General features: G+C 41.2%; 1 protein-coding gene, 9 non-coding genes and 8 pseudogenes across 10 annotated transcripts in view; all 18 read left to right on the forward strand.

The window, feature by feature from the left end:
• The window catches only part of LOC129603520 (uncharacterized), a 57,954-nt gene that overhangs the window by 13,952 nt on the left and 28,667 nt on the right, over nt 1-15,335 (forward strand). The gene's annotated exons all lie outside the window — the stretch shown is intronic.
• LOC114847867 (5S ribosomal RNA) lies at nt 530-648 on the forward strand. Its single transcript, XR_003784298.1, has one exon. It is a non-coding gene; the product is annotated as a 5S ribosomal RNA (ribosomal RNA).
• LOC114847873 (5S ribosomal RNA) lies at nt 1,184-1,302 on the forward strand. Its single transcript, XR_003784304.1, has one exon. It is a non-coding gene; the product is annotated as a 5S ribosomal RNA (ribosomal RNA).
• Nucleotides 1,838-1,956, forward strand: LOC114847851 (5S ribosomal RNA). Its single transcript, XR_003784285.1, has one exon. It is a non-coding gene; the product is annotated as a 5S ribosomal RNA (ribosomal RNA).
• On the forward strand, nt 2,494-2,612 carry LOC114847882 (5S ribosomal RNA; annotated as a pseudogene).
• On the forward strand, nt 3,148-3,266 carry LOC114847868 (5S ribosomal RNA). The gene has a single exon (XR_003784299.1). It is a non-coding gene; the product is annotated as a 5S ribosomal RNA (ribosomal RNA).
• Nucleotides 7,259-7,377, forward strand: LOC114847853 (5S ribosomal RNA; annotated as a pseudogene).
• LOC114847901 (5S ribosomal RNA) lies at nt 7,892-8,000 on the forward strand (annotated as a pseudogene).
• LOC114847864 (5S ribosomal RNA) lies at nt 8,536-8,654 on the forward strand. The gene has a single exon (XR_003784295.1). It is a non-coding gene; the product is annotated as a 5S ribosomal RNA (ribosomal RNA).
• LOC114847891 (5S ribosomal RNA) lies at nt 9,190-9,308 on the forward strand (annotated as a pseudogene).
• LOC114847862 (5S ribosomal RNA) lies at nt 9,845-9,963 on the forward strand. Its single transcript, XR_003784293.1, has one exon. It is a non-coding gene; the product is annotated as a 5S ribosomal RNA (ribosomal RNA).
• LOC114847889 (5S ribosomal RNA) lies at nt 10,499-10,617 on the forward strand (annotated as a pseudogene).
• On the forward strand, nt 11,152-11,270 carry LOC114847893 (5S ribosomal RNA; annotated as a pseudogene).
• LOC114847890 (5S ribosomal RNA) lies at nt 12,406-12,524 on the forward strand (annotated as a pseudogene).
• On the forward strand, nt 13,065-13,183 carry LOC114847892 (5S ribosomal RNA). Its single transcript, XR_003784313.1, has one exon. It is a non-coding gene; the product is annotated as a 5S ribosomal RNA (ribosomal RNA).
• Nucleotides 13,723-13,841, forward strand: LOC114847899 (5S ribosomal RNA; annotated as a pseudogene).
• Nucleotides 14,377-14,495, forward strand: LOC114847877 (5S ribosomal RNA). The gene has a single exon (XR_003784308.1). It is a non-coding gene; the product is annotated as a 5S ribosomal RNA (ribosomal RNA).
• LOC114847871 (5S ribosomal RNA) lies at nt 15,031-15,149 on the forward strand. Its single transcript, XR_003784302.1, has one exon. It is a non-coding gene; the product is annotated as a 5S ribosomal RNA (ribosomal RNA).

Genomic DNA, 15,335 nt, shown 5'->3' on the forward strand with positions numbered 1-15,335 from the left:
TTTCTCATCAACCCTAGCAGAGCGGGCTGTTTGCTCAGGTCCACAATATACTACACCGTGTTATGGGAAAAGTGTTTTCTTTCTTATTGTATGCAGTTATTGTATGATTTATGAGGTATGTTCTGCAATAATATCTTGTGTTTTTTATTACTTTTATTTTATGTATTTGACATTTCACCTAGATTGTTCAATTATTTGTTAACTCAATAATTGCATCGTTCTTAGACAACAGACGCTATTACCTGCAAAAATTTTCTGTTTTCAGTCCCAGTGCTGCTTTTGCTTTGTTCACAGTTCATGCCTATGGTCGGTGACACATTACAAGTAATGATTTTGGCTTCTCTGTAGTTGTTTTGTTTAAAGGGAGAGCGAAATACAAAAAAAGGGATATTGTGTTTAAGGCCAAAATGGCCACCTTTTGTGTAGGTCCCAAAATGCTCTAAGTTCTTTATAAACGCCACATTCAGGCAAGTGGATGCAACGGCGTGGCTTGCCCGGCTTAAAAGAGCTCCTGTCACTCTCTGCTCTCGCTTACGGCCATACCACCCTCAGCACGCCCGATCTCATCTGATCTCGGAAGCTAAACAGGGTCGGGCCTGGTTAGTACTTGGATGGGAGACCGCCTGGAAATACCAGGTGCTGTAATCTTTTACATTTCTCCTCAACCCTAGCAGAGCGGGCTGTTTGCTCAGGTCCACAATATACTGCACCGTGTTATGGGAAAAGTGTTTTCTTTCTTATTCTATGCAGTTATTGGACGATTTATGAGGTATCTTCTGTAATTAATATCTTGTTTTTTTTATTACTTCTATTTTATGTATTTGACATTTCACCTAGATTGTTCAATTATTTGTTAACTCAATAATTGCATCGTTCTTAGACAATAGACGCTATTACCTTCAAGAATTTTCTGTTTTCAGTCACAGTGCTGCTTTACTTTGTTCACAGTTCATGCCTATGGTCGGTGACACATTACAAGTAATGATTTTGGCTTCTCTCTAGTTGTTTTGTTTAAAGGGAGAGCGAAATACAAAAAAGGGGATATTGCGTTTAAGGCCAAAATGGCCACCTTCTGTGTACGTCCCAAAATGTTTTAAGTCCTCTATAAACGGCACATTCAGGCAAGTGGATGCAACGGCGTGGCTTGCCAAGCTTAAAAGAGCTCCTGTAACTCTCTGCTCTCGCTTACGGCCATACCACCCTGAGCATGCCCGATCTCGTCTGATCTCGGACGCTAAGCAGGGTCGAGCCTGGTTAGTACTTGGATGGGAGACCGCCTGGGAATACCAGGTGCTGTAAGTGTTTACATTTCTCCATAACCCTAGCAGAGCGAGTGTTTGCTCAGGTCCACATTATACTGCACCGTGTTAAGGGAAAAGTGTTTTCTTTCTTATTCTATGCAGTTATTGGACGATTTATGAGGTATCTTCTGTAATTAATATCTTGTTTTTTTTATTACTTGTATTTTATGTATTTGACATTTCACCTAGATTGTTTAATTATTTGTTAACTCAATAATTGCATCGTTCTTAAACAACAGACGCTATTACCTGCAAAAATATTCTGTTTTCAGTCACAGTGCTGCTTTTGCTTTGTTCACAGTTCATGCCTATGGTCGGTGACACATTACAAGTAATGATTTTGTCTTCTCTCTAGTTGTTTTGTTTAAAGGGAGAGCGAAATACAAAAAAGGGGATATTGTGTTTAAGGCAAAAATGGCCACCTTCTGTGTACGTCCCAAAATGTTCTAAGTCCTTTATAAACGCCACATTCAGGCAAGTGGATGCAACGGCGTGGCTTGCCAAGCTTAAAAGAGCTCCTGTCACTCTCTGCTCTTGCTTACGGCCATACCACCCTGAGCACGCCCGATCTCGTCTGATCTCGGAAGCTAAGCAGGGTCGGGCCTGGTTAGTACTTGGATGGGAGACCGCCTGGGAATACCAGGTGCTGTAAGCTTTTACATTTCTCCTCAACCCTAGCAGAGCGGGCTGTTTGCTCAGGTCCACATTATACTGCACCGTGTTATGGGAAAAGTGTTTTCTTTCTTATTGTGTGCAGTTATTGTATGATTTATGAGGTATCTTCTGCAATAATATCTTGTGGTTTTTATTACTTTTGTTTTATGTATTTGACATTTCACCTAGATTGTTTAATTATTTGTTAACTCAATGACTGCATCGTTCTTAGACAACAGACGCTATTACCTGCAAGAATTTTCTGTTTTCAGTCACAGTGCTGCTTTTGCTTTGTTCACAGTTCATGCGTATGGTCGGTGACAGATTATAAGTAAGGATTTTGGCTTCTCTCTAATTGTTTGGTTTAAAATGAGAGCGAAATACAAAAAAAGGGGATATTGTGTTTAAGGCCAAAATGGCCACCTTCTGTGTACGTCCCAAAATGTTCTAAGTCCTTTTTTAAATGCCACATTCAGGCAAGTGGATGCAACGGCGTGGCTTGCCAAGCTTAAAAGAGCTCCTGTCACTCTCTGCTCTAGCTTACGGCCATACCACCCTGAGCGCGCCCGATCTCGTCTGATCTCGGACGCTAAGCAGGGTCGAGCCTGGTTAGTACTTGGATGAGAGACTGCCTAGGAATACCAGGTGCTGTAAGCTTTTTTCCTTTCTCCTTAACCCAAGCAGGGGGCGCTGTTTGCTCAGGTCTACATTATACTGCACCGTGTTATGGGAAAAGTGTTTTCTTTCTTATTCTATGCAGTTATTGGACGATTTATGAGGTATCTTCTGCAATCAATATCTTTTGTTTTTATTAGTTCTGTTTTATGTATTTGACATTTCACCTAGATTGTTCAATTATTTGTTAACTCAATAATTGAATCGTTCTTAGACAACAGACGCTATTACCTGCAAGAATTTTCTGTTTTCAGTCACAGTGCTGCTTTTGCTTTGTTCACAGTTCATGCCTATGGTCGGTGACACATTACAAGTAATGACTTTGGCTTCTCTCTATTTGATTTGTTTAAAGGGAGAGCGAAATACAAAAAAGGGGATATTGTGTTTAAGGCCAAAATGGCCACCTTCTGTGTACGTCCCAAAATGTTCTAAGTCCTTGCAAACGCCACATTCAGGCAAGTGGATGCAACGGCGTGGCTTGCCAAGCTTAAAAGAGATCCTGTCACTCTCTGCTCTCGCTTACGGTCATACCACCCTGAGCACGCCCGATCTCGTCTGATCTCGGAAGCTAAGCAGGGTCAGGCCTGGTTAGTACTTGGATGGGAGACTGCCTAGGAATACCAGGTGCTGTAAGCTTTTTTCCTTTTTCCTTAACACTAGAACTACTAAGGGACGTACACCTTTACATATACCCCTAACTACGGCTGGGTGTTCACTTGTCCGCCACGCTCCAGCTGGCACCCTGCCAAGAGCCGCTTTTGTTACGTAAAGAGGGCCATCACAGACGCTCTCTGTGGGGTTGGACGCATGGGCTCGCTGACCCCGCTGCTGCCTGCAAGGCAGAGCAGGGTTCCTACTCAGGTTCCTATGAGTCTATGAGTGACATCCACTGCTACAATGTTCAACCGCTATGTGCTTGGATTTACAACGTGAAAGGACGAGTGTCATTGTTGCGGTCTCACCGAAGGAAGCAATGAAAAACATCAACAATACAATAAGACAGTTTTGCTTCTTTGCTTATTTACAAAAAAACTAAATAAAGTTCACACATTATTTCACTGTAACGTTACTAAAAATTGCAGAAAAGACGACAGTACACCGCTCACCCATCTAGTTTTAACAAATGTGCAATTAAAAATATAATATAAACCAAAAAACGCTTGAAAGCGTTTCGGTTTTATATTCCATTTATTTCGTTATTTCCCCTTTCACCAGTACCACATAATAAGTCATGCAGAGCTACAGCCATGTTTCACCAGCCGCTTTGGGCAGTGAGTCATAGACGGACGTTGTTCTGCCCGCTTTCATGTAGACACGGAACTCTTCCCAGTTTTTTTAAACGTAGATTTTGTTAATTTCGTTATTCATTTACAACAACATGCAAATGCTAAAAATTACTGAAAAGATGACAGTACACCCATTTAGTTTGGGTGAACAGAAAACGCTTGAAAGCGTTTCCGTTTTATATTCCGTTTATTTCGTTATTACTCCTTTCACCTGTACCACATAAAGTCATTGCAGAGCTACAGCCGTGTTCCTACAAAGTTAACCAGCTGTTTATTTCGTTATTCCCTCTTTCATGTCCGTCTGTTGAATGAAAGTGGGCGGGGCCATCCACGTCCCAGAGCGGTGACACTGGGGGATGGGAAACACGCGTCAACACGCAGGACAAAGATCTGCGTTTCTCTGCTGCTGCAGCCTCGGCTGCGTTGGGTTGTTAGTCTCCCTTTCACCTGTACCATATGAAATGTGTTCCTACGAAGTTGATCAGCTGCTTTCAGAATCGTTTTTATTCACCGGGTTTATTTTTATTTACAAAATATAAACAGAAAACGCTTGAAACGTTTCCGTTTTATTTAATTATTTTTATTTACAAAAAAAATCCCATACGCTTTGCACTGTAACGTCACTAAGAATTAGGAAAAAAGACAGTACACCCATCTAGTTTTAACAAATGTGCAATAAAAAATTTAAACAGAAAACGCTTGAAAGCGTTTCTGTTTTATATTTCCGTTTTTTTCGTTATTTTCCCTTTCACCTGTACCACATAAAGTCATTGCAGAGCTACAGCCATGTTCCCAAGAGGTTCACCAGCTGCTTTCAGCGTGACACACGCATGGACGTTGTTCTGCCCGCTTTCATGTAGACACAAAACTCATCAAAGTAAAAGAGCTCAGAGCAGCATTTGCAATTACATGTATATTAATAACGAAATAAACGGAATGTAAAGTAAAATGCTTTATAGAGTTTGGTGTCTATATGAAAGCGGCTGGTCAACTTTGTCAACATGTGGCTCCAGTAAGTGGGGGAATAACGGCCCAAAGCAACAGGCTGAAAGAGGAGGCTGTGGCAGAGGAACACAGGTCTTTGTCCTGTATGCTGATGCGCCCAGCCCCCACAGTCAGCGCTTACCTTTGCTACGGGACTGATAGCCCCGCCCACTTTTATTTATCAGACAGATATGAAAGTGGGGATAACGAAATAAACGGGATGTAATGTAAAACGCTTTCAAGAATTTTGTCTACATCAAAGCGGGCAAATCACATGTGAACGTTTTAATTTTTTTGTAAATAAAAATAATGTTTGCCCAGTTCAAACCTGGCGAATAAAAACGATTCTGATAGCAGCTCAAGATCAACTTAGCAGGAACACATTTCATGTGGTAAAGGTGAAAGGGACACTAACAACCCAACGCAGCCGAGGCTGTAGCAGCAGAGAAACGCAGATCTTTGTCCTGCGTGTTGATGCGCGTTCCACCTTCCCCCAGTGTCCCTGCTCAGTTACGTGGATGGCCACGCCCACTTTCATTCAACAGACGGACATGAAAGAGGGAATAACGAAATAAACATCTGGTTAACTTTGTAGGAACATGGTTGTAGCTCTACAATGACTTTATGTGTTACAGGTGAAAGCAGTAATAACTTAATAAACGCAATATAAAAAACGTTTTCAAGTGTTTTCTGTTTATATTTTTTATTGCACATTTGTTAAAACTTGATGAGTGTACTGTCATCTTTTCTGTAATTTTTGATGACGTTACAGTGCAAACAATATTTGAACTAGTTTTTTTTGTAAATAAACAAAGTTTCGCCACATTTGAGAAGGATCTAAAACTGTCTTATTGTATTATTGATGATTATATCTTATTGCTTCCTTCGGTGAGACCGTAACAATGACACTCGTCCTTTCACGTTGTAAATCCAAACACATAGCGGTTGAACATTGTAACAGTGGATGTCACTCATAGACTCATAGGAACTGTGCAGCCTTGCAGACAGGAGCAGGGTCAGCAAGCCCACGCAACCCACCACCTAGAGTGCGTCAGTGATGGCCCTCTTTACCTAACAAAGGCAGCTGTTCACAGATGATTCAGGGTCTCAGCTAGCCGAGCAGATCATTTGACCACCTTCTAGTGGGAATGGGTATATTTAGAAAACCCAGTAGTTCTAGTGTTAACCCTAGCAGGGGGCGCTGTTTGCTCAGGTCTACATTATACTGCACCGTGTTATGGGAAAAGTGTTTTCTTTCTTATTCTATGCAGTTATTGTATGATTTATGAGGTATCTTCTGCAATCAATATCTTTTGTTTTTAATAGTTCTGTTGTATGTATTTGACATTTCACCTAGATTGTTCAATTATTGGTTAACTCAATAATTGCATCGTTCTTAGACAACAGACGCTATTACCTGCAAGAATTTTTTGTTTTCAGTCACAGTGCTGCTTTTGCTTTGTTCACAGTTCATGCCTAAGGTCGGTGACAGATAATAAGTAATGATTTTGGCTTCTCTCTAGTTGTTTGGTTTAAAAGCAGAGCAAAATAAAAAAAGGGGATATTGTGTTTAAGGCCAAAATGGCCACCTTCTGTGTATGTCCCAAAATGTTCTAAGTCCTTTATAAATGCCACATTCAGGCAAGTGGATGCAACGGCGTGGCTTGCCAAGCTTAAAAGAGCTCCTGTCACTATCTGCTCTCGAGTATGGCCATACCACACTGAGCACGCCAGATCTCATCTGATCTAGGAAGCAAAGCAGTGTCGGGGCTGGTTAGAAGTTGGATGGGAGACCGCCTGGGAATACCATGTGCTGTAAGCTATTACATTCCTCCTCAACCCTAGCAGAGCGGGCTGTTTGCTCAGGTCCACATTATACTGCACCGTGTTATGAGAAAAGTGTTTTTTTTTTCTTATTCTATGCAGTTATTGTATGATTTATGAGGTATCTTCTGCAATCAATATCTTTTGTTTTTATTAGTTCTGTTTTATGTATTTGACATTTCACCTAGAATGTTCAATTATTTGTTAACTCACAACTGCATCGTTCTTAGACAACAGATGCTATTACCTGCAAGAATTTTCTGTTTTCAGTGACAGTGCTGCTTTTGCTTTGTTCACAGTTCATGCCTATGGTCGGTGACAGACTATAAGTAATGATTTTGGCTTATCTCTATTTGTTTGGTTTAAAAGGAGAGCGAAATACAAAAAAGGGGATATTGTGTTTAAGGCTAAAATGGCCACCTTCTGTGTACGTCCCAAAATGTTCTAAGTCCTTTATAAATGCCACATTCAGGCAAGTGGATGCAACGGCGTGGCTTGCCAAGCTTAAAAGAGCTCCTGTCACTATCTGCTCTCGAGTATGGCCATACCACCCTGAGCACGCCCGATCTCGTCTGATCTCGGATGCTAAGCATGGTCGGGCCTGGTTAGTAGTTGAATGGGAGACTACCTAGGAATACCAGTTGCTGTCAGTTTTTTTTATTTCTCCTCAACCCTAGCAGGGGACGCTGGTTGCTCAGGTCTACATTATACTGCACTGTGTTATGGGAAAAGTGTTTTCTTTCTTATTCTATGCAGTTATTGGACGATTTTTGAGGTATCTTCTGCAATTAATATCTTTTGTTTTTATTAGTTCTGTTTTATGTATTTGACATTTCACCTAGATTGTTCAATTATTGGTTAACTCAATAATTGCATCGTTCTTAGACAACAGACGCTATTACCTGCAAAAATATTCTGTTTTCAGTTCACAGTTCATGCCTATGGTCGGTGACACATTACAAGTAATTACTTTGGCTTCTATCTATTTGATTTGTTTAAAGGGAGAGCGAAATACAAAAAAGGGGATATTGTGTTTAAGGCCAAAATGGCCACCTTCTGTGTACGTCCCAGAATGTTCTAAGTCCTTTATAAACGCCACATTCAGGCAAGTGGATGCAACAGCGTGGCTTGCCAAGCTTAAAAGAGCTCCTGTCACTCTCTGCTCTCGCTTACGGCCATACCACCCTGAGCACGTCTAATCTCGGAAGCTAAGCAGGGTCGGGCCTGGTTAGTACTTGGATGGGAGACCGCCTGGGAATACCAGGTGCTGTAAGCTTTTACATTTCTCCTCAACCCTAGCAGAGCGGGCTGTTTGCACAGGTCCACATTATACTGCACCGTGTTATGGGAAAAGTGTTTTCTTTCTTATTCTATGCAGTTATTGTATGATTTATGAGGTATCTTCTGCAATTAATATCTTTTGTTTGTATTACTTCTGTTTTATGTATTTGACATTTCACCGAGATTGTTCAATTATTTGTTAACTCAATAATTGCATCGTTCTTAGACAACAGACGCTATTACCTGCAAGAATTTTCTGTTTTCAGTCACAGTGCTGCTTTTGCTTTGTTCACAGTTCATGCCTATGGTCGGTGACACATTACAAGTAATGATTTTGGCTTCTCTCTAGTTGTTTTGTTTAAAGGGAGAGCGAAATACAAAAAAGGGGATATTGTGTTTAAGGCCAAAATGGCCACCTTCTGCGTACGTCCCAAAATGTTCTAAGTCTTTTATAAACGCCACATTCAGGCAAGTGGATGCAACGGCGTGGCTTGCCAAGCTTAAAAGAGATCCTGTCACTCTTTGCTCTCGCTTACGGTCATACCACCCTGAGCACGCCCGATCTCGTCTGATCTCGGAAGCTAAGCAGGGTTAGGCCTGGTTAGTACTTGGATGGGAGACTGCCTAGGAATACCAGGTGCTGTAAGCTTTTTTCCTTTGTCCTTAACCCTAGCAGGGGGCGCTGTTTGCTCAGGTCTACATTATGCTGCACCGTGTTATGGGAAAACTGTTTTCTTTCTTATTCTATGCAGTTATTGTATGATTTATGAGGTATCTTCTGCAATCAATATCTTTTGTTTTTATTAGTTCTGTTTTATGTATTTGACATTTCACCTAGATTGTTCAATTATTGGTTAACTCAATAATTGCATCGTTCTTAGACAACAGACGCTATTACCTGCAAAAATATTCTGTTTTCAGTCACAGTGCTGCTTTTGCTTTGTTCACAGTTCATGCCTATGGTCGGTGACACATTACAAGTAATGATTTTGGCTTCTCTCTATTTGATTTGTTTAAAGGGAGAGCGAAATACAAAAAAAGGGATATTGTGTTTAAGGCCAAAATGGCCACCTTCTGTGTACGTCCCAAATGTTCTAAGTCCTTTATAAACGCCACATTCGGGCAAGTGGATGCAACGGCGTGGCTTGCCAAGCTTAAAAGCGCTCCTGTCATTCTCTGCTCTCGCTTACGGCCATACCACCCTGAGCACGCCCAATCTCGTCTGATCTCGGAAGCTAAGCAGGGTCGGGCATGGTTAGTACTTGGATGGGAGACTGCCTGGGATTACCAGGTGCTGTAAGCTTTTACATTTCCCCCTAACACTAGCAGGGGGCGGTGTTTGCTCAGGTCTACATTATACTGCACCGTGTTATGGGAAAAGTGTTTTCTTTCTTATTCTATGCAGTTATTGGACAATTTATGAGGTATCTTCTGCAATTAATATCTTGTGTTTTTTTATTACTTGTATTTTATGCATTTGACATTTCACCTAGATTGTTCAATTATTTGTTAACTCAATAATTGCAACGTTCTTAGCAAAAGACGCTATTACCTGCAAAAATATTCTGTTTTCAGTCACGGTGCTGCTTTTGCTTTGTTCACAGTTCATGCCTATGATCGGTGACACATTACAAGTAATGATTTTGGCTTCTCTATAGTTGTTTTGTTTAAAGGGAGAGCAAATTACAAAAAAGGGGATATTGTGTGTAAGGCCAAAATGGCCACCTTCTGTGTACGTCCCAAAATGTTCTAAGTCCTTTATAAACGCCACATTCAGGCAAGTGGATGCAACGGCGTGGCTTGCCAAGCTTAAAAGAGCTCCTGTCACTCTCTGCTCTCGCTTACGGCCATACCACCCTGAGCACGCCCGATCTCGTCTGATCTCGGAAGCTAAGCAGTGTCAGGCCTGGTTAGTACTTGGATGGGAGACCGCCTGGGAATACCAGGTGCTGTAAGCTTTTACATTTCCCCTCAACCCTAGCAGAGCGGGCTGTTTGCTCAGGCCTACATTATACTGCACCGTGTTATGGGAAAAGTGTTTTCTTTCTTATTGTATGCAGTTATTGTACGATTTATGTGGTATCTTCTGCAATTATTATCTTGTGTTTTTTATTACTTGTATTTTATGTATTTGACATTTCACCTAGATTGTTCAATTATTTGTTAACTCAATAATTGCATCGTTCTTACACAACAGACGCTATTACCTGTTAAAATATTCTGTTTTCAGTCACAGTGCTGCTTTAGCTTTGTTTACAGTTCATGCCTATGGTGGGTGACACATTACAAGTAATGACTTTCGCTTCTCTCTATTTGATTTGTTTAAAGGGAGAGCGAAATACAAAAAAGGGGATATTGTGTTTAAGGCCAAAATGGCCACCTTCTGTCTACGTCCCAAAATGTTCTAAGTCCTTACAAACGCCACATTCAGGCAAGTGGATGCAACAGCGTGGCTTGCCAAGCTTAAAAGAGCTCCTGTCACTCTCTGCTCTCGCTTACGGCCATACCACCCTGAGCACGCCCGATCTCGTCTGATCTTGGAAGCTAAGCAGAGTCGGGCCTGGTTAGTACTTGGATGGGAGACCGCCTGGGAATACCATGTGCTCTAAGCTTTTACATTTCTCCTCAATCCTCGCAGGGGGTGCTGTTTTCTCAGGTCCACATTATACTGCACCGTGTTATGGGAAAAGTGTTTTCTTTCTTATTCTATGCAGTTATTGTACGATTTATGAGGTATCTTCTGCAATCAATATCTTTTGTTTTTATTAGTTCTGTTTTATGTATTTGACATTTCACCTAGATTGTTCAATTATTTGTTATCTCAATAATTGCATCGTTCTTAGACAACAGACGCTATTACCTGCAAAAATATTCTGTTTTCAGTCACAGTGCTGCTTTTGCTTTGTTCACAGTTCATGCCTATGGTCGGTGACACATTACAAGTAATGATTTTGGCTTCTCTCTATTTGATTTGTTTAAAGGGAGAGCGAAATACAAAAAAAGGGATATTGTGTTTAAGGCCAAAATGGCCACCTTCTGTGTACGTCCCAAATGTTCTAAGTCCTTTATAAACGCCACATTCGGGCAAGTGGATGCAACGGCGTGGCTTGCCAAGCTTAAAAGCGCTCCTGTCATTCTCTGCTCTCGCTTACGGCCATACCACCCTGAGCACGCCCAATCTCGTCTGATCTCGGAAGCTAAGCAGGGTCGGGCATGGTTAGTACTTGGATGGGAGACTGCCTGGGATTACCAGGTGCTGTAAGCTTTTACATTTCCCCCTAACACTAGCAGGGGGCGGTGTATGCTCAGGTCTACATTATACTGCACCGTGTTATGGGAAAAGTGTTTTCTTTCTTATTCTATGCAGTTATTGGACAATTTATGAGGTATCTTCTGCAATTAATATCTTGTGTTTTTTTATTACTTGTATTTTATGCATTTGACATTTCACCTAGATTGTTCAATTATTTGTTAACTCAATAATTGCAACGTTCTTAGCAAAAGACGCTATTACCTGCAAAAATATTCTGTTTTCAGTCACGGTGCTGCTTTTGCTTTGTTCACAGTTCATGCCTATGGTCGGTGACACATTACAAGTAATGATTTTGGCTTCTCTGTAGTTGTTTTGTTTAAAGGGAGAGCGAAATACAAAAAAGGGGATATTGTGTGTAAGGCCAAAATGGCCACCTTCTGTGTACGTCCCAAAATGTTCTAAGTCCTTTATAAACGCCACATTCAGGCAATTGGATGAAACGCCATACCACCCTGAACAGGCCCGATCTAGTCTGATCTCGGAAGCTAAGCAGGGACTGGCCTGGTTAGTACTTGGATGGCAGACTCCCAAGGAATACCAGGTGCTGTAAGCTTTTTTCATTTCTCCTGAACCCTTGCAGGGGGCGCTGTTTGCTCAAGTCCACATTCTACTGCACAGTGTTATTGGAAAAGTGTTTTCTTTCTTATTGTATGCAGTTATTGTATGATTTATGAGGTATTTTCTGCAATAATATCTTGTGTTTTTTATTACTTTTATTTTATGTATTTGACATTTCACCTAGATTGTTCAATTATTTGTTAACTCACAACTGCATTGTTCTTAGACCACAGACTCTATTACCTGCAACAATTTTCTGTTTTCAGTCACAGTGCTGCTTTTGCTTTGTTTACAGTTCATGCCTATGGTCGGTGACAGACTATAAGTATTGATTTTGGCGTCTCTCTATTTGATTTGTTTAAAGGGAGAGCGAAATACAAAAAAGGGGATATTGTGTTGAAGGCCAAAATGGCCACCTTCTGTGTACGTCCCAAAATGTTCTAAGTCCTTTATAAACGCCGAATTCAGGCAAGTGGATGCAACGGCGTGGCTTGCAAGCTTAAAAGAGCTCCTGTCACTCTCTGTTCTCGCTTACAGCCATACCACCCAGAGCAAGCCCGACCTCGTCTGATCTCGGAAGCTCAGCAGGGTCGGGCCTGGTTAGTACTTGGATGGGAGACCGCCTGGGAATACCAGGTGCTGTAAGCGTTTACATTTCTCCTCAACCCTAGCAGAGCAGGCTGTTTGCTCAGGTCCACATTATACTGCACCCTGTTATGGGAAAAGTGTTTTCTTTCTTATTCTATGCAGTTATTGGACGATTTATGAGGTATCTTCTGCAATTATTATCTTTTGTTTTTATTACTTCTGTTTTATGTATTTGATATTTCACCTAGATTGTTCAAGTACAGTATTTGTTAACTCAATAATTGCATCGTTCTCAGACAACAGACGCTATTACCTGCAAGAATTTTCTGTTTTCAGTCACAGTGCTGCTTTTGCTTTGTTAACAGTTCATGCCTATGGTCGGTGACACATTACAAGTAATGATTTTGGCTTCTCTATAGTTGTTTTGCTTAAAGGGAGAGCAAATTACAAAAAAGGGGATATTGTGTTTAAGGCCAAAATGGCCACCTTCTGTGTATGTCCAAAAATGTTTTAAGTCCTTTATAAACGCCACATTCAGGCAAGTGGATGCAACGGCGTGGCTTGCCAAGCTTAAAAGAGCTCCTGTCACTCTCTGCTTTCGCTTACGGCCATACCACCCTGAGCACGCCCGATCTCGTCTGATCTCGGAGGCTAAGCAGGGTCGGGCCTGGTTAGTACTTGGATGGGAGACCGCCTGGGAATACCAGGTGCTGTAAGCGTTTACATTTTTCCTCAACCCTAGCAGAGCGGGCTGTTTGCTCAGGTCCACATTATACTGCACCGTGTTATGAGAAAAGTGTTTTCTTTCTTCTTCTATGCAGTTATTGTACGATTTATGAGGTATCTTCTGCAATTATTATCTTTTGTTTTTATTACTTCTGTTTTATGTATTTGATATTTCACCTAGATTGTTCAAGTACAGTATTTGTTAACTCAATAATTGCATCGTTCCTAGACAACAGACGCTATTACCTGCAAGAATTTTTTGTTTTCAGTCACAGTGCTGCTTTTGCTTTGTTAACAGTTCATGCCTATGGTCGGTGACACATTACAAGTGATGATTTTGGCTTCTCTATAGTTGTTTTGCTTAAAGGGAGAGCAAATTACAAAAAAGGGGATATTGTGTTTAAGGCCAAAATGGCCACCTTCTGTGTACGTCCCAAAATGTTCTAAGTCCTTTATAAATGCCACAATCAGGCAAGTGGATGCAACGGCGTGGCTTGCAAGCTTAAAAGAGCTCCTGTAACTCTCTGCTCTCGCTTACGGCTATACCACCCTCAGCACGCCCGATCTCGTCTGATCTTGGAAGCTAAGCAGAGTCGGGCCTGGTTAGTACTTGGATGGGAGACCGCCTGGGAATACCATGTGCTCTAAGCTTTTACATTTCTCCTCAATCCTCGCAGGGGGTGCTGTTTTCTCAGGTCCACATTATACTGCACCGTGTTATGGGAAAAGTGTTTTCTTTCTTATTCTATGCAGTTATTGTACGATTTATGAGGTATCTTCTGCAATAATATCTTGTGTTTTTTATTACTTGTATTTTATGTATTTGACATTTCACCTAGATTGTTCAATTATTTGTTAACTCAATAATTGCATCGTTCTTAGACAACAGACGCTATTACCTGCAAAAATATTCTGTTTTCAGTCACAGTGCTGCTTTTGCTTTGTTAACAGTTCATGCCTATGGTCGGTGACACATTACAAGTAATGATTTTGGCTTCTCTCTAGTTGTTTTGTTTAAAGGGAGAGCAAATTACAAAAAAGGGGATATTGTGTTTAAGGCCAAAATGGCCACCTTCTGTGTTTGTCCCAAAATGTTTTAAGTCCTTTATAAACGCCACATTCAGGCAAGTGGATGCAACGGCGTGGCTTGCCAAGCTTAAAAGAGCTCCTGTCACTCTCTGCTCTATCTTACGGCCATACCACCCTGAGCACGCCGGATCTCGTCTGATCTCAGAAGCTAAACATGGTCGGGCCTGGTTAGTACTTGGATGGGAGACCGCCTGGGAATACCAGGTGCTGTAAACTTTTACATTTCTCCTCAACCCTAGCAGAGCGGGCTGTTTGCTCAGGTCCACATTATACTACACCGTGTTATGGGAAAAGTGTTTTCTTTCCTATTCTATGCAGTTATTATATGATATATGACCTTTCCTCTGCAATTAATAACTATTGTTTTTATTACTTCTGTTTTATGTATTTGACATTTCACCTAGATTGTTCAATTATTTGTTAGCTCAATGACTGAATCGTTCTTAGACAACAGACGCTATTACCTGCAAGAATTTTCTGTTTTCAGTCACAGTGCTGCTTTTGCTTTGTTCACAGTTTTTGCCTAAGGTCGGTGACAGATTATAAGTAATGATTTTGGCTTCTCTCTATTTGTTTGGTTTAAAAGGAGAGCGAAATACAAAAAAGGGGATATTGTGTTTAAGGCTAAAATGGCCACCTTCTGTGTACGTCCCAAAATGTTCTAAGTCCTTTATAAAAACCACATTCAGGCAAGTGGATGCAACGGCGTGGCTTGCCGAGCTTAAATAAGCTCCTGTCACTCTCTTCTCTCGCTTATGGCCATACCACCCTGAGCACGCCCGATCTTGTCTGATCTCGGAGGCTAAGCAGGGTCGGACCTGGTTAGTACTTGGATGGGAGACCCCCTGGGAATACCAGGTGCTGTAAGCTTTTACATTTCTCCTCACCCATAGCAGGGGGCGCTGTTTTCTCAGGTCCACATTATACTGCACCGTGTTATGGGAAAAGTGTTTTCTTTCTTATTCTATGCAGTTATTGGACGATTTATGAGGTATCCTCTGCAATTAATAACTATTGTTTTTATTACTTCTGTTTTATGTATTTGACATTTCACCT

The sequence above is a fragment of the Betta splendens genome, chromosome 21 (assembly GCF_900634795.4).
Source record: "Betta splendens chromosome 21, fBetSpl5.4, whole genome shotgun sequence".
In the NCBI taxonomy this organism is placed as follows: Eukaryota; Metazoa; Chordata; class Actinopteri; order Anabantiformes; family Osphronemidae; genus Betta; species Betta splendens.